Below are 6000 nucleotides of genomic sequence, written 5' to 3' on the forward strand. Positions count from 1 at the left end.
TGTCAGGCATGTGTGTCATTTTAGTAATATACATAAACACATCATGGATCTAGTTGGTGTCAATCCATTGATTCAATTTGAATTTTTTTCTATGAATAAATGTAACATTTTTTTAATAAATGTATTTATTTTATTTATTTATTTTTGGCTGTGTTGGGTCTTTGTTGCTGCGTGAGGGCTTTCTCTAGTTGCTGTGAACGGGGTCTACTCTTCATTGCGGTGTGCGGGCTTCTCTTGCTTCAGAGCACGGGCTCTAGGTGCATGGGCTTCAGTAGTCGTGGCTCGCGGGCTCTAGAGCGCAGGCTCAGTAGTTGTGGCACACAGGCTTAGTTGCTCCACGGCATGTGGGATCTTCCCCGACCAAGGCTCGAACCCACGTCCCCTGCATTGGCAGGTGGATTCTTAACCACTGTGCCACCAGGGAAGCCCCCAGTGCAACATTATAATGCATTTATTTGAATATATTATGCAGACAGCATGAGTTACAGTAGTATCGATATAAATTATAATTGGTAACTAATTGAAATACATATTATTTTCATTACAATGCAATTAAATTATTTTTCCAGGTTGAAAAATAAGTATGGACAGATTTTTAAATTAAAAATGAAGGCAGAGGGACTTCCCTGGTGGTCCAGTGGTTAAGAATCCGCTTTCCAATGCAAGGGATGTGGGTTCGATCCCTGGTCGGGGAACAAAGATCCTACACGGTGCGGGGCAATACAAATTTTACAATGAATTGCAATTTGATGAGCAAAATTTTAAAATATATATATTATATAAAAAATATTTTAAGATAATAAAATGGACATTTACAGCAAGCACATAATAAGATTGATCAATAGTCGAAAGAGAGTCAATGTAATTAATTGCCTGAAATCAAGTTTAAATAACCAACAAAAGATGTTTTTAATGATTTTTAACAGGATCTGAGCTTGTAACATTGGTCAGCTATAAAACAACTTGACTTCCTGCACACACACACACACACCCACAAACACACATACACACATACACACACATACATATCACACTTCTAGATGGAGAGACAGTAGGTGTAAGAAGTTATTATTTGTTATAGAAATTTTGTTAGAAATTTATGAAGAAAAGAATAAAAATGTATTTTTATTACCATTAACCACTGTGCCACCAGGGAAGCCCTCAATATTTTAAAATATTAATTACATGTTGAGATGATATTACTTGAAATATATTGACTAAATAAAATGGTATTAAAATTAATTTACACCTATTTCTTTTACTTTTTTAATGTGACTACTAGAAAATCTAAATTTGCATATGTGGATTGCATTAAATTTCTGTTGGGCACTGCTGGGCTGGAATGTCAGGTGTATGGCTGCCTGTTTCTCCCATGGACTGCCAGCTCTTTGAGGATGGATACTACAGCTTGCTGTGCATTACCTTCATGAAAAAAGGTATTACAGGGCTTCCCTGGTGGCGCAGTGGTTGAGAGTCCGCCTGCCGGTGCAGGGGATGCGGGTTCGTGCCCCGGTCCGAGAGCATCCCACATGCCGCGGAGTGGCTGGGCCTGTGAGCAATGGCCACTGAGCCTGCGCGTCCAGAGCCTGTGCTCCGCAACGGGAGAGGCCACAACAGTGAGAGGCCTGCATACCGCACATGAAATAATACTTTTCATGTAGTAGATAATCAATAAACGTTTGCTAAATTTAATTTCTTTTGGAACAAGACACTACTTTCTGTTATGAGCAACTACTCTCATCTTGTGGATTTTTAGAACATTACTAGCAATGACTGTTAAATTTAGATTTTATTTTTTCAACCAGCGGAATCTAATATATTTCACATTTTTCTGTCTTCCCTTAGGTGCCAGTTCTTTGAAGCATCTTTATTTGCTTCTGAGTTCGCCCCAGTGCCAATTACTTGAGGATACCAGATAACTTTGCTCCTTCTGTACTGATTACTTCTCTCAGCACCAAGATAGAAATACAAAGCTAAAACATCGAGAAAAAACCCTGAGGGAAAAGAGAGGAGAGAAGGTGGGAAGAGAAGAGAGATCTTAAAGAGAGAAATGGGTAAAAAATCTAGTTCATGAAGCAGGAAATGGAATGGAGAGTCTGGTCATGAATCCCAAGTAAGTACCTTGAGGAGAGGGATCCCGACAGAACAAGGGAAATACGTAGACCTAAGGGTCAGTCATTGTTCAGATCAATGAACAGGAAATTGGGGTTTGGAGGCCAAGATGTGGAACGATCAGTTCAAACCCATATTCCAAGGCAGCAGTTACCTATACTTCTGACGACCTGGGTCCGGAAGGCACCCGGGAAAATGTTTTTGTTTATCTTGAGTGAGTTTGACATATGACCACCTTTATGATCTGTTTAAGTTCTTTTGATTCTGCTTGATGGAAACAGGTGCACCAGAGCTGCAACGCATCTTTCTTGGTCTCCCATCAGGTACTCAATGAAGCACAGGGAACAGAAGAGAGTTCCCAGTAATAATGCTCCTTCCCCTAACTGGTCCTGCTTTATAGACAGAAAGTGAAGAACCAAGATGGGTTTCTGTGGCTCTTCCAAGATTTGAGGAATGTGTGAAGCACGCTCAGCTGCATCGTGGGGCTGTGAATGCCAACACTTAGAAGGCTGTATTAATCAAACAAAATTATTTTGCTAATACGTATTCACAATGTATAGTCACAATCACCTATTTTTAAAAAACATTTCTTTTTGGGGGGCAATAAAGATTCTATGTATTGGGTGAAATACCACATTAAGTTTAGAGCTTTATAATACTAGGATTTTCTTTGTTTTATTTAATGTTTTGAGGAATTCTGATGCTAACAGGATTAGATCTGGGAAAGGGACTGAGTCAAATGCCATTGGAGAGATCATTGTGTGCAAAGAGGCTCCTGAATGCCTGTGGAATATGTCCTTGGCTGGATCAAACCTCAAATCAACCTCTTACCCATTGCTCTGTCTTAGCATGCTGGCAGCCTTCCTTCAGAAGGCTAAAGGAAGAGCAGGGAGAAAGACACAGGTCAGGTATCTTATGTGGACCTTATTCATGTTATCTTATTGAATAACAACAGCCTATAAAGTGGGCCATCTTCATTTTACAGATGGTGAAGCTGAGGCTCAGAAAGCAAGAATTACAGCTAATAAAGCGTAGACCTGAGAGTCTGACCTAGTGTCTTTCCAAGGTGCATTCTCTATACTGTTCTATCTCAATGTGAGGCCTAGGAAAGAAGGTATTGGAGGGGTGACCTTCCTGAGCTGACATTTTAGCTTATTCCATATTAGCCTCCACTGCATTTCGCAAGGATCCCCTCCGAAATTATGTAGTCAGTGAGCCTCCACTGAGAAACAAATGACTGACATATAGGAAATGTACATGTAGGAACATATAGAAAAATATTCTCACTGATAATAAAAAAACATGCACATTGAAACAGTGATGAGATTTTAAATACTCTTCCCTGGACCTTCAAGTCATCTGCGCCCACACCCTAAGTACGCATGTGCTTGTTTATGAGCCTGAATTCCAGCCTGAATTCAAGGAAATTGCCTGGGAATTCCCAGCCCTTGTTTCTCCTGACCTTCTGGCACTCTAATCCTGCTCCAGCTTCCAGCTTAGTGACCTGACCTTATCTCTGGAGGCCTGTCTGTGCATATCCTACCTGATAATTGGGTCCTAGCTTGATTCTTTGAATTTCCTCTAGTCCATTCCTTTGGCTCCCAAGGAACTGCCCACCCCAGGCTCAGTCCTGAGGAATCTAATCTGGCCGCAAGCCATTCAGTAGACTGTGTTGGCGTCAGGAGCTGGGGTGAGAATGCTGACATTTTGTCTAAATGTTGTGAGGGACTCTCCGTGCTCCTCTGGCAAATTTAATTTACCCATTGGCATGCTCCACTTTCAGTTTATGGGAAATGGGATATATGGGAAAACAGTATTCCAGGATCAACTGCCCACACCATTGGCTCAATTACCAGAAGTAATGAAGGAGTGTTATCACTGCCTACAAGCCTTATGGAATTTTACTCAGCCTGTCACTTTCTCTCGGGTGTTCCAAGTAAGTATGCGGCTTCTCAGGAAGTGTTTTTGGTCTGAGCAATGCGAGACTTGCTACAAAGACCAAAAAAACCCCAAAAACCCACAATTATACATATATATGGCAGAGCTGTAGACTTCATGACAAGAGCCTTTGTCCCCACCAGAAGACACATTTACTTTGTGAATCTGTGGCTGTTGCCCTTCATAATTTTTTTCACATATACTTCCAGAAGGTTCACTGGGCTCTCAACTTTACCCAGGGCGGGGGGGCATATCTTCATCCTAAGAGTTAGTGGGACTGTAGACAAGTGACCAAGCCTCCCTGTGCCATAGTCTTTTCATTAGTAAACTGGGGATAATAATAGTACCTACTTGAGAATTGTGAGAATTAAGTGAACAAATGCATGTAAAGAGCTTGGAAGGTACCTGGCACGTAATAAGCACTCAGTCTAGGTTAGCTGTTGTTGGTGCTCTACTCCCTTCAGGAATGAACAGTAAAGGCCCTTCGGCTGTTAACATTTCTCAAGGAGATGATGCGGGACAGTCAGTTTCTGCTCCTGCATCCCCAAGTAACTTCCTCTAGTGAGGTCTTGGAGCACAGTACAATCAGATTTTCTATTGGTGGCTTTTCTATAAAGAAAGTCACTGGTGTTTGGTGAAGTGATGTGTAAAGTGACCCCAAAGTGGAACTCCTCATCCAGCCCCAGAAGGAAAGTGGATATTCGTCTACTCATCAGTGGGGAAACCTGCATGTTTCTAGGAAGGGAGGTTGGCATGTTACTGCTATAAAATCTTGTGAGTGGCTTGCAATGCCATCTTGTGGAGGAAAGGACCCTTCTAGTCAGGTTTTAGACCACATTCTGCCCCTAAAATATTTTACCTTGGAAAAATCACTGATGTATCTATGCCTGTTTTTATCACTTCAAAATTGGGCATTAAAATAGATGAACTTCGAAGTCCCTACCAGGTCTAACATCCTAGAATTATGTAATTTGTGAATCACCATGGTTTAGGAAAATCTTAAGTAAATAGATCTCTTCTTTATGTGGGGTCCACACTCATAATGCCTGAACACCTTATTAAATATTAGAGGGAAAAAAACCCCAACAGATAGGCCATTTGGCTATTTTAAGGCCCTATTAACATAACTTCACAGGACATTTGGTAACTGACTCTTATAATTCTGCAGCTGTAAGTGCAAGAGTGTTCTCAGACCAAGCTTAGAATGAGGGTAGATGAGGGAGAAAATGAGTATATATCCACATCTCAGTACACGGTACCAAACTCTGCAGTCACATTGTACATTGTCTGGGCCAGAAATTGATGAGATGCACCTGATTCAGATGAGGACCTCCCCAGCACATATCCTGCTTAGCCATTAGAAACAACCCAAATGCCTATCGACAGGCAAACAGATCAAAAATAGTGGCATATTCATGATTGAATACTATAAAGAAATGACAAAGAATGAAGTACTGCTACATGCAACAATATGAATAAATGTCACAAACACAGTAGTGATCAAGAGAAGTCAAACACACAAAACACAAACTGTGTGATTCCACTTATATAAAACTAAAAAAGGAAAAAGCTAATATATGATACTAGATATCAGGATAGTAGCTACCTTTGGAGAAGAGGGTGGAAATTAGGCAGGGCATTGTAGGCAGACAGGGTAGGGGATTCCTGAAGGAAGAGAACCAGATGTAACTTTTTTAATATAATTTTTAAAGGTTACACTCCATTTACAGTTATTACAAAATATTGGCTATATTCCCTGTTTTGTACAAACACTTTGTAGCCTACCTTACACCCAATAGTTTGTACCTCCCACTCCCCCACCCCTATGCTGCCCCTCCCCACCCTCTCCCCAGTGGCACCCACTAGTTCGTTCTCTATATCAGTGAGTCTGCTTCCTGTTATATTAACTAGTTGATTGTATTTTTTAGATTCCACATGTAAGTGACATAG

The 6000-nt window shown here is 40.9% G+C and overlaps 1 protein-coding gene across 1 annotated transcript in view; it reads left to right on the forward strand.

The window, feature by feature from the left end:
• ZNF648 (zinc finger protein 648) overlaps positions 1-5624 on the forward strand; it is a 42391-nt gene extending 36767 nt beyond the window's left edge. The window contains exon 3 of the mRNA XM_027083089.1: positions 1846-5624. The gene's annotated coding sequence lies outside the window, so the exon portion shown is untranslated. The remainder of the gene's footprint in view (positions 1-1845) is intronic.
• The last annotated feature ends 376 nt before the right edge of the window (positions 5625-6000 follow it).

This window comes from Aethalodelphis obliquidens, unplaced genomic scaffold (genome assembly GCF_003676395.1).
Source record: "Aethalodelphis obliquidens isolate GAN/ISIS:26980383/991018 unplaced genomic scaffold, ASM367639v1 scaffold48, whole genome shotgun sequence".
Classification (NCBI taxonomy): Eukaryota; Metazoa; Chordata; class Mammalia; order Artiodactyla; family Delphinidae; genus Aethalodelphis; species Aethalodelphis obliquidens.